This window comes from Crocuta crocuta, unplaced genomic scaffold (assembly GCF_008692635.1).
Source record: "Crocuta crocuta isolate KB4526 unplaced genomic scaffold, BGI_CrCroc_1.0 scaffold586, whole genome shotgun sequence".
Classification (NCBI taxonomy): domain Eukaryota; kingdom Metazoa; phylum Chordata; class Mammalia; order Carnivora; family Hyaenidae; genus Crocuta; species Crocuta crocuta.
In genome coordinates this window covers 1,068,600-1,085,436 of record NW_027532407.1, presented here as the reverse complement: position 1 = coordinate 1,085,436, position 16,837 = coordinate 1,068,600, and the positions used below count along the sequence as shown (strand labels likewise).

The 16,837-nt window shown below is 40.1% G+C and overlaps 1 long non-coding RNA gene across 1 annotated transcript in view; it reads left to right on the top strand.

Moving 5' to 3' along the window:
* Window positions 1-16,106, top strand: part of LOC144243653 (uncharacterized) — a 94,592-nt gene extending 78,486 nt beyond the window's left edge. The window contains exon 3 of the long non-coding RNA XR_013338726.1: window positions 14,702-16,106. This is a non-coding gene — a long non-coding RNA (uncharacterized LOC144243653). The remainder of the gene's footprint in view (window positions 1-14,701) is intronic.
* Window positions 16,107-16,837: the final 731 nt, after the last annotated feature.

Genomic DNA, 16,837 nt, shown 5'->3' with positions numbered 1-16,837 from the left:
TGTTATCACATGCCTCCTTTGGCCTCCATAAATGTGCTCTGCTGGTTCTCTCTTCAGTTTCTTCCTTTGCTTCCTCTTCCAGGGCCTTTGTCTTCAGCTAATCCCCATAGAGTTGGGTTTTCCAGATGCTCTTTTCTCATCCACCTCTGTTCCCTCACCATCTCTTCCTTTTTTATTGTATCTTCTTTCTATGGTTCTGTCATATGACTAATTCCCAAAATTTTCTCTAGGTTAGATCTACTTCCAAGGTACTCTTTCTAATTTGGTGTCTTACCAATATCTCACACTCAATATGTAATAAATCAGCTTTCTCTCTAGCCTATAATTCCTGGGGTCTTTTCTATTTCTATTAATGAAAAACATTCCTTTGGCCATTTGTATTTAAGATCTCATAGTCACCATCATCCTTCTTATCTAATCAGTTTCTAAGTGCTCTTAAATGTATCTTCAAGCAAGGAAACTTCATGTGGGGATCATATATCTAAGAGAACCATACCTTAACTTAATTAATCATAATCTCAATTCCCCAAGTCACTTTTAGACTTTGATAATATTGTCATATGTGCCTAAGTAGAACTCCGATTACCAATATATTCATAATGAGTTTAACAACTTAGGAATTTATTTTTTATTTAAATGAATAGAATCACTTGAAAGCTTATAATTAAAGGAGATTCCAAGGTATCAACTACACAAGGTAGCCATAGACTTGTAAAAACTGACAGAATAATAGGATCGGGGTTGCAAGCTCTACGTTTGGTGCCAGAACATTCACATCCTGCCCTTTGCTGTGTCTTCCTTCATGTTCATTTATCATCACTTAGGCTGCTTTGCAGCTCCTGCCTGGCATTATAATTCAGCAGTTTATCACAGAGCCACTAAGAAAAGAATTCAAGGAATGAGTAAAATCCCTGGAAGCAACCTATCCACCCTCCAGCCTGTTGAAAGATGGCATGACTTACAAGCTTGTAACCCACCACTAGCCAGTTTTTAAATGAGAACCCCATCATTCACCCTACTCCCACCTGGAGCCATAGGGTACAAGCTGTCTTATTTACATTTTTCCAGGCATTGTCATTTTCCATGACATTTCTGCAATAATAAGATGAGGGATATCCCCTGCCCTGCCTGTTGCACCATTCCCTCCTTGACTCCTTCTCTTTATTCTCTCTTCCCTGAGAAGCCCTTACATCTGCCTTTATTCACATGGAGAAAGATAGTTGAAAGCACAGCTGTTCTGTGTAACAAGTGGGTGCCACTTCTCTTTCTTAGGGGTGCACCCTTCCTGGGCACATAATGTGTTCTCCATTCCTGTTTGCATAACTGTCTACTCTTCTTCCTTTAGGGAGGAGGGGGCAGCCTCCCTGCACATGGCTCAATCTCTAGCCCTGTAATGATGGCGAAGATTGACAAATGACATTCCAACGAAGTGGTATCAGCAGCATGGTCTTCAAGTGGGAGCTGGTATGAGTAGGCAGGGCAAGAGTGGCCCTGAACTCTAACAGGCAAGCAATGGCCTCATTTGCAGAGACAGGCCAATCAGTGGACATGTCTGAGGGATTTCTATAAGTCTGAATGTTGGAACATCAGTATTTGACATCTGATGACAAATGTCCTGGGTGAGAGTGAGAGCAGAAAATAGGTTTGGAAAGAAGTAAGGCCAGAGGGGTTTGTTCCCTTCCTATGGAGTTCCCAGTCACCATACAAAGGACCTCTGGATCTCACAAAGGCTGCTGTTCAGAGCTCACTGACCTGTCTAACCTTAGCCTAATGGTAAGACCAGGAATAGGTGGAATTATTGATGTTACAAATGCACCCTAAAGTGCGCAGGCCTAATACATTCCTTGCACATCTGTGTGAAGAGTCCAATTTATTTACACTGGGGTCTATATAGGTTGGAAACTCTTAGTAAAATGTTGTTAGGGGCTCTAATTATAAATTCTGGTGCCTCCAACAGCTGCGTATGCTTTGTGTCCACTCTTTATATGTCCCTCCCACACTTGCGCCTGAGGCCTATGACACTGCATAAAGCTGTTATGTTCTTGAAGCCTAATGGTCTAAACTGTACACCTCATCAAAGATCATTATACTCAGAGTCTACTCCAGTAGATTTCTCAGTGTGATATCCCTTTCCTGTGCTGTGCCACTTGGAACTGGTAGTTGGGTTCAAAACAGGCATTGTTGTCCTTCAATCCCTCTGGAAAGCTGGCTCACATAATTTTCACCAGGCTCTATTCTCTGCTTTCATGGGTAAGAGGTACCTAAGACACCAACAACCAGAGAGGGAGTAGAGATAGATAATATCTTTCCACAGTATAATGGGATCTGGTGATTGGCTGTGGGGCGGGAAAATATCTCAGGGGAGAAGCTTGCACATAAAACAGAAATTCAAGGGGTAAATATCTGATAGTGGCAAAGACCTTGAGATTGCATAGCTTAAATATTCTCCATTGGCCTGACATATAGTGATTCTGATTGAAACTAGGAAAAGCACCTCAAGCAATCTGATTAAACAATATTAATTAATAGATTGAATGAAAAACATCCAATTCCAATGAACAACAAATGTATGTTTTACTGTGGACTTTATGAAAAATTATCTAGTTGGTTTGGCCAACATATGCATAAATTCATCATGCATATGACATATTCTAGAAAGATCCATTTGGTTCCTCTCTTCATCATCTCTGCCAAAGAGTACACTGGGTTCTTTAGCTTGTGTCATTCATCATTGACTAGTTAGCTTGTAACTGCTCCCAGCTTATGAAGGAGGAGAATTATGGGAAGAATACAAAGGGAGAAGTTTCTGGAAATGATATAAAACTAACATAACTTCCCAAACCATCCTCTTGTTCTTCGGTGACCCGGATTGCATAGTCAAGGGCACAGATGTACTTAGGAGGCCAACAGCGCCAAGTGGCTTCAGGGCCTTGGAGGTGGAAGGATGGGTACACCCAACTCCCACAGAGCTGAGTCTGAGCTCACTGCCCAGATGGTTGCAATAAAACCCTTCTTTCACATAAATGAAAAACATTTTAAAAGACTCCTCCCATGTACAGTATTATCTGAGGAAGCATAGGAAATCAAGTCTGAGTCATTCATTTAAATCCAAAGTACTATTTATAGTTGACAGTGTCATCTGTTATTTAAGACACTGTCCTGATGGCTGGGCCGCTTGGCCAAAGTTCCAATCACTTTGCTGATCATTAATGAAGTAGACAAGACATGACTTATTAGCAAGTCTCAGTTTGAGGCCATGAATTGGTAGCATAATGGTCTTGCCCCTTCTCCCCTGAATGATCAAACTTCAGTAGTAAGAAACTGTGACCAAACATGGCTCCCACCCGTATCTTTCTCATCTCCACTTCCAGAAATAGGCAGGATTTTATCAAAGAACTTTCTTGTTTGATGCCACTGTATAAGTGTAATTCAGAAAAGGTAGCATTTTGAGAACCCAGACATTTTTGAAAGAGGCTTTTGTTAAAAAAATATAAAGCTGGATTTCCCCTAGTGATGTATTTATACCCATGGATCACCCAGGTATTCTGTGGCCCAAGCTTCTTACATATTCCCAGAAATTTGGCAAAACTTTGTGTGAGGAAGCCTCTGGAAAGGTCTACTTCTGCTTTTAGCACCTCATTTGTCCTCAGGCTATTTAGCAAGGTCCTAGAACTTGGGGGTCAGGGAGTGACCAGGAAGGGGTCAGGATTCAGGATCTCCTGGGGTGCTAGGCAAGAGGTAGGTCTTTCAGCCTCTCTCTAAGGTTAGGCTTATTGTTATGGGATGGTTGCCCTTATGCATCTAGCCCCCAGTTTGTTTATTTCATGGACAAAGCCTTCCTCTTGTTGCTTCTCATGTTTCTAGATCCTAGCATAATGTGCCTGCTGACTGCCAGGAAGTGTTTTTCACCCTGGACTGACCAGTCAGGTCAGTAACCACAGTCTGGGAGCCAGAGAAATCCAACTGCAAGTCTGAAGCAATTTAATTTAATCTTAACAATCTCCACAGTAAGTGGAAAATATGGAAGTCAGTTCTTGATTACTGAGTAAATTTGAAATATGGGCAAAAACAAGCAAAACTCCAGTTTTTATCCAAATGTGTCACATGACTGCTTCAGGTTTTCCATGTTATTGTGTTATTCAAATGTGTTTCACCAAATGCAAATGTTTATGTCTCTCAGGGCTTCTCTATCATCAAACATTTGAGAAATCAGTAAAGTGTTTTGGCAATATGTATCGAAAGCCATAAAAACATTCATATCTTTGTACAAGTGATTCCATTTCTTAAAATTTTTAAAAATTTATCCTCAAGAAATAAGCAACTACTGTACACAGAAATTTAGATAACTGAACAATCATCAACTGACTGATACTAGGAAAGGCACATCAAGCAATCTGATTAGCCAGTAAGAGATTTAGGGTAAGTAATGGTTAATCCATGTTACAGAATACTATGCGGCTATTTCAAAGTTCTATCTTTGAAGAATAGTAATGGCATGGGAAATGTTTCATATCATGAAAAGAAAGAGTGTGGAGGGACAGACACAGACAGTGGATAGGGTGAAGGGGCAAGATTGGACAATGGGAGAGTGGAAGAGAACAAAATATAAATAGCAGTACCTTTGATTCGTGCAGGGTTGAGGTGTGGCAGGTATTACCACCTGGAATACTGAGGTGAGCACATAGAGACTCCTCTGAAGGCTTGCCCACTTGCCCACTTGCTCAGTTGTCTGATGTTCATAACCTATTCTAGAGAATTGTAGCGTCCTGAAAAGCAGGTGGGTGAAATTATGAACAGATGGAGACCACATGCCCTCTGCTCAGACCGGGGAAAATACTCCCTAATTACCAAGGCAAAAATGCCTTACAGGGCATTTTTAACATGTTTGGTCACACTCTTCTTTAATTAAAAAATAATACTAATGAAGATTTCCTTCATGTCTAAGTTTTCTTATAACTGTGCACTATCTCCTCTTCCCTTCACAGGAACACTTCTTGAAATAATAGAATCAAGATGTCTGCTTCCTCATTATCTATTCATTTCTCAGCCTATTGAAATCAGGCCTTGACTCCCACCACATCATTGAGACTCTGTAGCAAAGGTCACCACATGGTTCTAATTGCCAAATTGAACAGACTCCTTCATGTTCTTGTCTTCTCAGACCCAATATAGCATTTAGCCTTCCCTTATTGAAATGTTCTCTAAAACTCTTCAAAGGCACCCTTCTCACCTGACTTTTCTTCTTTCACTGTTTCCATCACCTCTTTGTCTCTTTTACTGGCACCTCCTACTAGGCCTGGCCATTCCCACTGACCTGAAAAAGGTCTCCTTATCTTTCAAGACTGAGGTCCAAGTTTGATAACACTGTGAACTTAAGTCTTTGTTTGCCCACTCAAGTTAGCTCCCTGCCTTCTCAGGGATGAATTAACATGGAGGTTAATAAAATTTAGGCATCAGGGCACCTTATTTGCAAAGGCCATGGGCCTCATGTGTTCATGAGGACATATATCTTTACAAATTTGCAGATGTAATCGATTTTAATTGTAATAAGTTAATTGTCTCTTGCCATGCTGATTGCCCCTACCCTACTTACTTTGCATATTCAGTAGTTTGGAGCAGCTGAGGGGATTTGGGGACTCAGGTCAGGAGAGTTGAGTTAGAGAGACATTAATCAGATATATTCATACGGTTCATAAACACTTGTATGTGGAGATAAGTGGCACTAGCTGTCCTGGGGTAGAACTGGTTTCCAGGAATACTCCTGCTGCCCACAGGGCTGACTCACCCTGTACCATGACACCCAGGACCAAGAAGGCCAGAGACTGAATCACAATATGAACAGTCTGCTGGGCACTGGGACTGGGTGAGTGAAACAAGGTTTGAAATGTACCAAGCTTTCTCCTAATCTTTAAATATATAAAATTGTAACTGAGTAATTCAGGCTTTAATCACACTGAGTCAAAATTTTCAGTAATAAAAAACCAAATTCAGTGAACTACGCTAGAGGAAAGATTGAATTACATTTCTGAGACTCCATGAAAAATGGTTATAAAAGTTATTGTCAGATGAAGAAGTGATCAAAGAGTATACAGCCACAACATATAGGGGGCAATGTATGAGAAATTTGTTATGTAGTTAGTTGATAAAAATTTTATGTTGATTTTCTTCCCCCTGGATTTTTTGATACTTGAGGTATATGTCAGATTTCTAAAATTTGTTGAAAAATATATCACCCCAAAATGATGTTACACTCAGGGCCTACTTTACCTTACTAAAACAAGAAAGCAAGAACTAAATGCAACAGAACATCCTAGAAAGCCAATCCCAGTTCAGATGGGGCATAGTCAGCTTTTGTGCTCCTCTGCTCACATAACACTTTCAGATATTGTGTGTCATTTTATCTTTACAGTGTCTCCAAGTGGGAGACAGAAGAAAAATGTGACAATTCCTCTGATTATTATAGATGATTCAGACTTTAGAGAACACAGCAAAATGAGGAATAAATAAGAGAAGAATAATGAATAATATCTTCCTAGGGCCCCTTGAATCACTGAGCTCCCCAATTTTCCTTTTCTGCAGAGATTAGCCAGCTGTTAAGAGCATAGTTAGGGCTTGAAACTCAACTTCAAACATCAACTTTTTTGTTTTGTTGCTTTACTTTCTCTTGGAGCCCTTGCTATTTCAGGGTGATGAATTTCAGGGAGGTTTAAATTATAGGTATGCAGCCAGTTGCTGAGTCAGCAGAGTGTACTCCCAAGCCTGGCTTTCTATAATTTCAACCTCTCTCTTGCTCCCATTCTAGAGATATTCTTTTCTGTGGGACTCGAGATGTACTCTCCTTTGTGCGAGTCATGTGAATCCCTTTCTGTGTTATTAGTATCAATTTGCTCCATCTTCCAGGTTTTATGATCAGAACACTATGACCTCACCTCACCCTTGACCTCTAGTCTAGTTCAAGTTCTTTCTCTGATGACAACTCTTTTCTTCTCCAGATTTTCATAACCATGAAATATAGTCCTTTCCTTTTATCCTTTGTAGGTGTTCATCATCATCAGAAACTTTGCCTCAGCATCCCCTCTCTATAGACAATAAAAGCAAGCTTTCTGGAAAGAATTCACATTTGCCTGATATATGGCACCTGTGGTTTAATCCAAAAGACCCCCCCACCCCCAGTCTGATCATGTAAATTTCTTAAGTATAAATATGTCATCCCTAATCCCATGTCTACAGGCTAATCATCAGTCTATACCTCCTTGCTATGAGAAAGAGACAGAGGGTACCAACTCAGGATTCATAAATTAAGAATAATGCCTGGATAACCCATTTAAGAAGGTGATAAAAGTAATTAGAAGACAACCAGGACAAACAAAAGAAAGACCAGGACATGGAGAGACTAGTCACAAAGAAGGTAGATCTCTCATCCAATGTTCTAGATAAAATGAAAAAGAAGATTTGAAAAACAAAGTAAGGAGTAGGCTTCTAGAGAAAAGTGAAAAAAAAAGTCTAAAGTCTTGAAGCATAGGACAAATATTTGAAACAAGTGAAACAAGAGTTGAAACAAAAATAATGTAGAAATGTATTCCCAGTGAGAAGAGCAAGGTCCCCCCTCTGTCTGAGAAGACTGATCAACTAACCTGAAGATGCAACTTCTGGGTCTTATGTGTTCATATTAACACAAGGAAGAAGAAAACCCAGTGACCAAGCCAACAGGTGTCATAGGCATATGCCACTCACTACTTTCAATATAGTAATGAAATGCATAGTCCTCCTTTATGCCCCGCATTGTGAAATCTGATATTTAAAAGCATAGTAGTTAGCAGGTTAAAATAGAAATGCATTAGCACAAGCAATGTATAAGGTTAAAAGAGGATACAATACACTCATTTATATAAGAAATCTTTGGAGGTAGATTCAGAGTATATTCAAGTTTGAAAATACTGGGACAATTTATGTTTCAAAGGTAGTAAGAATATTTAATTCTTGTTTTTGAATAAATTTGGCATGACTCCAAGAACCAGTTTCTCATAATGACAGGTTTCTCAGACTTATTAATTAAAAACCAATTAACAGTAGTCTCAACCTTGATTTCTTTCCAGTTCCCTTGACAAACTGGCTGGGGGTATTTCTTGAAAGGGAAATATAACAAAGTTGTGTTATACTTTTTAAGAGGGTGTGACATTCTACCACCATCACACAAAGCAATAAACAGGTTTTTTTTCTAGGGATGTTGGCATAACTTTGTGCTCAAATAATAGAACACCCCAGGGGAATGTCAAACCATTAGAAAAGGGTGGGTAAGAAATAAAAATCTGCATTATCTGATCTTGGCCAAATTTGGGGGGTGACAATTGTATATACTGAGAGTGCTTCCTTATGTATACATCAAAAAACTTTATCTATTAAATGTCCAGATAACAAACATTCATCTTTGACAGATGAAAGGTTTCACTTGGGAAATGAGTCTCCAGGATTTCACTCCTCCTCAGTTGTATAAATCTTGGAGTATACAAAGGCCAGTGACAATAGTCACATTATCCTTCCCATCTCCCACTAGGACTGCAGTATTTCCAGGGTCGGGATACTATATGCTAACCAAATATAGTGGCCAGAACTGCTTTTTGTCAACATGAAGAAGCCCCCAGAGGGAATCTTCTCAGTGGAGAAATAGCAAAAAGAGTAGAATAAAAAGATACATTTCTTTCTATTATATCCTAGATCATACTGGGTCCCCAGAACATCTTTCTCAAATCCATTGTACAGCTTTGCCTGCTAGATGAATATATACATACTAGGAAGACACATTAAACTCTTCTGGTTGTTACAAAGAAATATACCCCCACTTCCTCCTATCCTTCTGTCCCATTCTTATGTCTGTGTGATAGTCCTGACTTTGGCATAATTCCCTGTCAGGAGAAGTACAGATTATATGATCTCTGAAGTCTTTGCCCAGGAGGACATCCAACATTACCTAAAGGGTTATATTTCCTGGGAATGTTCTGAATAGCCCCACTGTTTTCTCAGGAAGCTGTTTACCAGTTTACTTTATGCTTACCCAACTACACCCCAAATAACTCAAGCAAAGAGGTACCATAAAGAGTTCACATTTGAATTATTTTGAACAATTTTCTGGTAATAACTGAAGTGTTCCAAGTTAGGGGCTATTTATCATCCAAGAAGAATAGGCATCGCTTGGCTGACAAGTCTCTGCAAGCTGAGCTCTCACATTAGCTGTCATAAAGCGTATTATAGCTATGAGCCAAATTCCATCCAAGTACAGTAATCAGGGCCACCTTGACCTATGAACATTCATCAACACAGGTCCAAAGGGAAACTTAAGCATCTTGGGAATGGTTTCACTGAAGAACGAGAACAAGAGCTAGATTTTTTTTTTTTTAAGAGAGAGTGAGAGAAAGTACTAGCAGGGGAGAGAGGCAGGGGAGAGAGGGAGAGAGAGAGAGAATCTTAAGCAGTCTCCATGCTCAGTGTGGAACCCAATGTGGGGCTCAATCCCACAACCCTGGGATCATGACCTGAGGTGAAATCAAGAGTTGGACTCTCAACTGACTGAGCCACCCAGGCATCCCTAGAGTCAGATTTCTTGAATCAAAGGAAGAGGTTTCATATTCTAAGAAGCTGAACTAGTTCTGATAATCTTGCAAAATTGATATTATTACAATTCAATGTATCAGTGAAACTTTATTTACATGGGCAAGAATCTAATTCAGTTCACTGTGGCATTTATAAAACACGACTCTAAAATTTTTTGACACTACTCCTATGGAAAATAGGCTTATATCCTCTCCCCATAAGTCTGGAGCGTTATGACTGCTTAACTAACAGAATTCAGAGAAAGAGGTACTATGCTAACTTCATACCTAGGTCTTAATGAGACTGAGCTTTCACTTATTGTCTGTCAGGATGCTCATACTTGAGACCCAAAAACCACATTACAAGGATGCCCAAGTAGCACATAAAGAGACCCACAAGGCCCAAAGTCTTGGCTAGTCTTCTAACTAATGGGTAGCACCAACTTGATATCTGTGTGAATGAGCTAATATGAAAATAGATCCATCAGCTCCCAGTCAAGCTATATGAGCTGATCCCCATTTGACCAGCAGAGTTATCCTTGCTGAGCCTTGACAAAATTGCTGATCTATGAGCAAAATATAGTGTTTTAAGCAACAAAATTTTAGAATGTATTATTATGCAGCAATATATAACTGATACAGTCAACTTGCTATAGGATATATTTAGGCAATCTGAAAATTAAAAGTGATCTATCCCTAATTTAACATTAATTTTGAAATCTAAGAAAGCAAATTCAGTTTAAGAGAGGTGGTGCTTTGCAGCAAACATACATTTGGCTCTGTTAAATTAGTATCTTGCACACTTAAAATAAAAACAATGTATTAATAACAAAACCATAGTACTATTGGCTAAATCAAATGATAATACTATTCCTAACATAGGAGTTTTGTTATCTTTCAAATTTTTTCCTTTAATTGCATGTCTCTCAGTGGTGAACCATTTTAATGCTTTAATTTTCCCAGAACATTAGATTACATAACCATAAAGATATTCAGCATGGGACAGAATATACCAACACAAAACCTTATGAAATTTAAAGTAAATGAAACACTAGAGAGCCTGAAAAATTTATTACAACACATCACAAGTCCTTACAATAAGGATATATTCACTTATTTATCCATTCCTTCCACAAACTTATAATGAGTTCCATTCAGGTACCAAACATCTGCTAGTGGCTAGACATTACAATGAGTAAGAAGGCATAGTGAATTGTAGTGAATAACAATGAGTACCTTCCACTCTTGTCTGCAAAGTATTTCTACCTATATACCTGGGGAAACTGGGGCTCATAGACCTCAAAACACTTCCTATGTCTGTTTCTAATGGAGCAGAAATTGCCTATGGAGATTCATGCACTTCCAAGGGATTTAAAGGCTGAAATCCTGGAAAGCGCAATACACTGGCCCTGGTTCCTCTATATGTTAGCCAGTGTGATGGCATCTGTTATTTTCTCCTGTTTGATGTTCATCCCCCACTTGTGTAACAGCACCTTGATTTTCCTTCCAGGACTCTCTTTCAGTGCATACACTGCTGCTACTCCAGGCTAGCTAAAGCATCACTTTCCATTCTTTCTTCTTGGACACAGTAAATGGCTTAGAGTTGAGTAGGAGACACACATCAGAAAAATGCGGACATTCTTTACGGCTACCAGGAGTGAGAAACTCCCCTTCACTTGGGGTTGCAGTCCTAGGAGGTGTAAGCCTGGATGAAGCTCATGGAGGCAACTACAAGGAGGAGGTCTGACTGTAGAGAAACAGAGTAGAGACGTGGAGAGATTGGTTAGACACAGGGCGGTGTGGGGGTGTGAGCAGCAGGCTACATGAGCCAATAATTCCTCACTTTTTGCTGATGCTTATTTGAATAGGGTTTATGCCACTTGTAACCAAAGATTCCTGAAATAGCTGATCTACTGGATGAACCTATTTTGGGCCAAGAAATGGTCTATAGAGAGGTAACTATTATTTGAAGAAAAGGTCAAGAAAAGCTGAAAATCTAGGACCTCCCCAGTGATGGTGTTTCCAGACAGTTAACGACAAACATGAGGGTCCTGAAGAGGCCCATAGTTTAGCACCAGGGAGCTAATATAGAGCAGAGAAAACCTAGGATTACTCCCAGAAATTATCTTTACTTGTACCTGTGGACTTGATACTTATAGCCACACATACACTAGAACTTTTATATATATAATTTTAAAAATCTACAACATGATTTAAAGTTTTCCAAGAATATCTACACTACCATTTCAAATAATTCTCACAACCACCCCCAAGAAGTTCCTCATTATCCCAAAACAGAGATGTTATAACTGAAGCCCAGAAGTCAAAAGGCATGGATTTGGACCTAAGCTATCTGACTCCAAACTCAGTGTTCATTTCACGACTCCATCTCTGTTGAAAAAAAAAATAACTCAGATCATTATTGTTGTGATCTCACATTTAAAACATTTTCTTTGGGGAGAAGAAAAAAGAAATATTAAAGAATCTTATATAAAAGTGTTTCAGAAACTGGTATCAAATGAAGATTATGGGAAATAAAATTTGCTATTTGAGATGGCAAACTGAAAAAAGAAAAACTTCTTTTTTATTTCATCAGGATAGTCAATATTTTAAAACTGTTACTAGATTTTTCTGACTATATGACCTCCCTATTCAGGCCAGACTAGGCCTCCAGGGGCAAAGAAAGGGCTAGTGGGCAGAGGGGGCTGATGCAGGAGTTATAGGAACGTTGACAAATTCCCCTCTGATAGTCCAGTTAGGATTTTTGCAGCAAGACAGTTAGCCAGAGAGGTTGGTATTGTCAAAGGGAAAGGATTTCCTAAATTAATTTTGCCCCACTTAATTAAGAAGCTGATTAGGAAGAGAAAATCATTGTTTTGTATAAAAAAGGCCTGGGAAAGCAGGAGGAGGAAGAAGTCACAGAAAGTCCATACCCTTGGCAATCTGAGAGATGGTGGGGGTGGAAGGGATGCGGGGATGCGTGTGGGAGGAGATGATGGGAAGTCATAACTTGATATTCCCACCCTGGGAATTCAGTGTAAAGCCAGAAGTTCCCCTAAACAGGCTAAAAGAAACAACAGGGTAGAGGGGCTTCTGCTTCTACGCTTTTCACTCACAGAGGCCATCACAGTGAATAGGATAGAGGGTGTGGCCAAGCAGAAAATGGGTCTGTTGTCATTTCTAAATCTCCTGCAGCTTACATGACGGGATTGAGGTAAAGGCAGGACAGATAAGTCTACAGAAGCTGTAGCAGACAAGGGCCACATGCCAAATGTGGAGAGACTTGGAGCCTATTTATGTGAGAGGGAAAGCCAAGAGTAAGAAGGTCAGAAAGGAAAGGACCTGGGCCAGGATAAGTCAAGAAAGAAAAATCAGAAGGTCATCAGCTGTGGGGAAATAGGTTCTACTTACATAAATGAGTTAGAAAAAGCTTAGGGTGGAAAGGCGCCACCACAGGGCAAAGTGCCTGAGGTTAGCTAGCAATATATTGTAATGGGATCACAAGTAACTTGTTATGCCATCTGCAGGAAATTACTTTCCATCTGGCACCAATGTCCCTTGATCACAAACTCCACTTACCCCCAGACTCTTTGCTACTTATACACACAAGTTAACGATTACTGTCTTGAGTGTTTTCTCCACATCATGTGTGTAAGATCTTGTTTTCTTCATGTTCACCATGTGGGTAATATCTTGTGAGCTCAATAAATACGGAAACAAAACTCCTGTTTGGGGGTCTTGTCTCCTCCCAAACATTAGCCTCTCTTGTTTTCAATTCTGCATCTGCTCTCTTGCTGGACAAGCAAGAACTCCAGACTCATGGTCTGTGACAATCGGCCACAGACACCAACAACAAAATGGGCCCAACTCCCTTTAGCAGAGGAAAGTCAGCACCCAATCAAGTGGTGCTTGCCAGCACCAGGCCAGTGGTCATCCTCTCCCCATGCCTTTTCCACCACCCGCCAACTGCCCCCCTATTACCCAAAAAACAACCTTGGAAAAAGTTCCAAGGAAAGGGGAAGAATCCAAAAGCCTAAGCAATTATCCCAAAACTTTGATTTAAGCCTAAAGAGACTGTTAAAAGTTTTAGACCAAATTGGGCTGAAACTAGTATGTATGTGGAGAGAGGCTACCACCCAGGAAGTGGAAGCCTCCTGTGGATTTTGCACCTACTAATTAGCATCTGTCCTAAAGCCCTCCTTGGATCTTGATGTGTTCTTATTCTTTCTACTACAGTTTCTTTGGTTGGAACACTGTTCCCTGGGCTTGCTTGATCATAAGAATCACCCAGAGATTTTATCAGAAATACAGATTTTTATATTTTATATCAGTCTCATTAGACCTACTAAATTATAATCACTAAGAGAGGGTCTAGGAATCTATACTTCTCATGAACACCTCCTGTGACCCTTGTGATCAATTTGACAAGTCCTGCTATAGATTTTAGTGGACCTTCAATAATACCATAAGGTCTTTAAATTGTGTGGCCTGGCATGCCAATTCTGGCTGTTTTCCATTACCATGGAAATGTGTTGTTACTCTTGAACCGATAGTATTTCTTTCTCCTTAAACATTTAGAGCACTAATGTTATCACTTCATTACCAGGCTTACACAAAGTCAATTAAATTCTGTCAGTTTGATTAAAGATGTTAAGCCCTTTGTTTTAAGTTATGCAGACAAATTAACAGCTTGGATGGCTACGTCCCACACATCACTCTGGTCATCAGGATTGGTTTGGGGAGGAGCAGTGACAATCAGAGTAAAGCTAATGATGTGGGTTCTCAATAGCAAAGGATGGATGCCCTTTCTCTACTCCAAATGTGAATGGGAAAGCATCTATCACAGTTTGCTGGGATATTAATCACAATATTTGGGGGCAAGCCACAGAAATCTATATTTTCAACAAGTTTGATCCAAAATTTTACGAATTGCAATACCAGACAGAGAGTAGAATCTATGCTCATATCTGACATATAAAAGATTCTGGAGGAAATAAAGGTGTTTTCATTGGGAATCATGGAAATTTTCAGTAAAGAAACAACAGAAAGTGCATGGCTTAGAGACTTTAAAGAAAAATGTGTGCCTCACGTAGGAAAACACGTCTCTCTTCCAGGCATGGAGGAGTCAGCCTGAGCCTCAGGAGAGCAGAGATGGCTGCTAGTCAAATGGAGGCCCCCTGGACACAGCAGGACCTGCCCACCATGGACGTGTGAACCATGGATTGGAAAGGAAGGACAGAGTGTGGGTGAGACGTGGTTCCTGTCCTGCCATAGACGACAAACTTCAAAGCCTGTAAGAGAAGCAGCCAGTGTCTGGCCAGCCCTGTGAAAGCACCAGGAAGAGAGTGCTTGCCCTGTCTCACGGAATCAGGCAGGACTCCAAGAAAGTGGCGTCAGAACCTGACTCTGAAGAACGAGTAGACTTCCGTTCTTGGGCTGTTTGTGCTCCTTGCTTTATTTTGTTTTCCTATAGTGCCATATTCCAAACAGAATTCGAAGCAGTTTTGAACGGGGATGTCTTCAGTTGAGAAGCACGTTGAGGGCAGAGAAAACGGCATCAGTAAGGCACAAAATAATGATAAGAGATCGGGACCAGAGCCCTTAGGAGGCAGGAGTGGGGAGGGTGGTGAAAAGGGACCACATGGACACCATCAGCAGGTGGCTCCACTTGTCCAGGTGAGAGTGACGAAAGCCCCGACCAAGGCGGGACCAGTGACTTGGGAAAGGGAGACCTACATGGAGATGTTTTAAAAGTAAAATCTGGGGCACCTGGGTGGCTTAGTCGGTTAAGCGTCCGACTTTCGCTTAGGTCATGATCTCGCTGTTCGTGGGTTCGAGCCCCGCGTCGGGCTCTGTGCTGACTGCCAGCTCAGAGCCTGGAGCCTGCTTCAGATTCTGTATCCCCCTCTCTCTCTGACCCTCCCCTGCTCATGCTGTCTCTCTCTCTCTCCTAGAAATAAATAAAAATATTAAAAAAAAAAGTAAAATCTGCAGTACTGGCCTCAAATGGAGTGTGGCAGTTTAAAGAAAAAGGACATTGTAGAAAAATAACACTGATGTTTCCAGTTTGGTACAGGCCAGATGAAAAGAGTATTAGTCACCATGATGGAAAATATGGGCTAGGCGACAGGCACAGAGATACCTATGAAGGAATGAATGTGGTCAGTTTGGGACAGGTCTGTTTAGGATATATGTGTATTTTAAAATGTAGGCAATGGGGGCACCTGGGTGGCTTAGTCGGTTAAGCGTCCGACTTTCGCTTAGGTCATGATCTCACGGTTCGTGGGTTCGAGCCCCGCGTCGGGCTCTGTGCTGACTGCCAGCTCAGAGCCTGGAGCCTGTTTCAGTCTGTGACTCCCTCTCTCTCTGACCCTCCCCTGCTCACGCTGTCTCTCTCTCTCTCTCTCTCTCTCCTAGAAATAAATAAAACATTAAAAAAATTTTTTTAAATGTAGGCAATGAGTAAAATGGGTGAAGGGGGTCAAAACATACAAACTTTCAATTACAAAATAAATAAGTCCTGGAGATACCTGTGTTGCATAATTGAACATTTCTGAGAGAGTGGATCTTAAAAGTTCCCATTACAAGAAAAAAAACATTTGTAACTATGCATGATGACTGATTTATTGTGGTGATCATTTTGCAATACATACAAATATTGAGTCATTATGTTGAACACCTAAAACTAATACAATGTTGTATGTGCATTATTCTTCAATACAGACAAATTTAACTTGGGAAAAAATTTCCAGAACAAAAATGCTTTAAGTATCTTAGGAAAGCTCCAAATTATTAAAGTATTTTAATATCTAAGCACCAAGAATAAAGAAAAGGATGCTTCTAAGAATTAGTGACAACAAATATAGAGGGTCTACAAAAATCTGCCTTGATTACTTCACTCACGGAGAGTCATTCTGACAAATATTGTGAAGGCAGGGTATTCTGCTAGAAATGTTTAATATATTAGGTGCTACTTTTAGGTGCAACTGCAAATAAAAGGGAACAGATGATCCCACTACTGGATAAAGTATTAGTTATAGAGTTAGTTGCTTGTAGTAAATACCAGGTACTATATAAATAGAATAAGGTATAGACCAAGAGAACTATGAGAGAATTCTGAAGCCAAACAAAGGATAAAAATAGATAGATTTTTTAATCTACATTTTCTAGATAGATAGGTGATAGATAGATAGATAGATAGATTGATAGATAAACACAGAATTCTGAAGCCAGAGGATAAAAGTAGATAG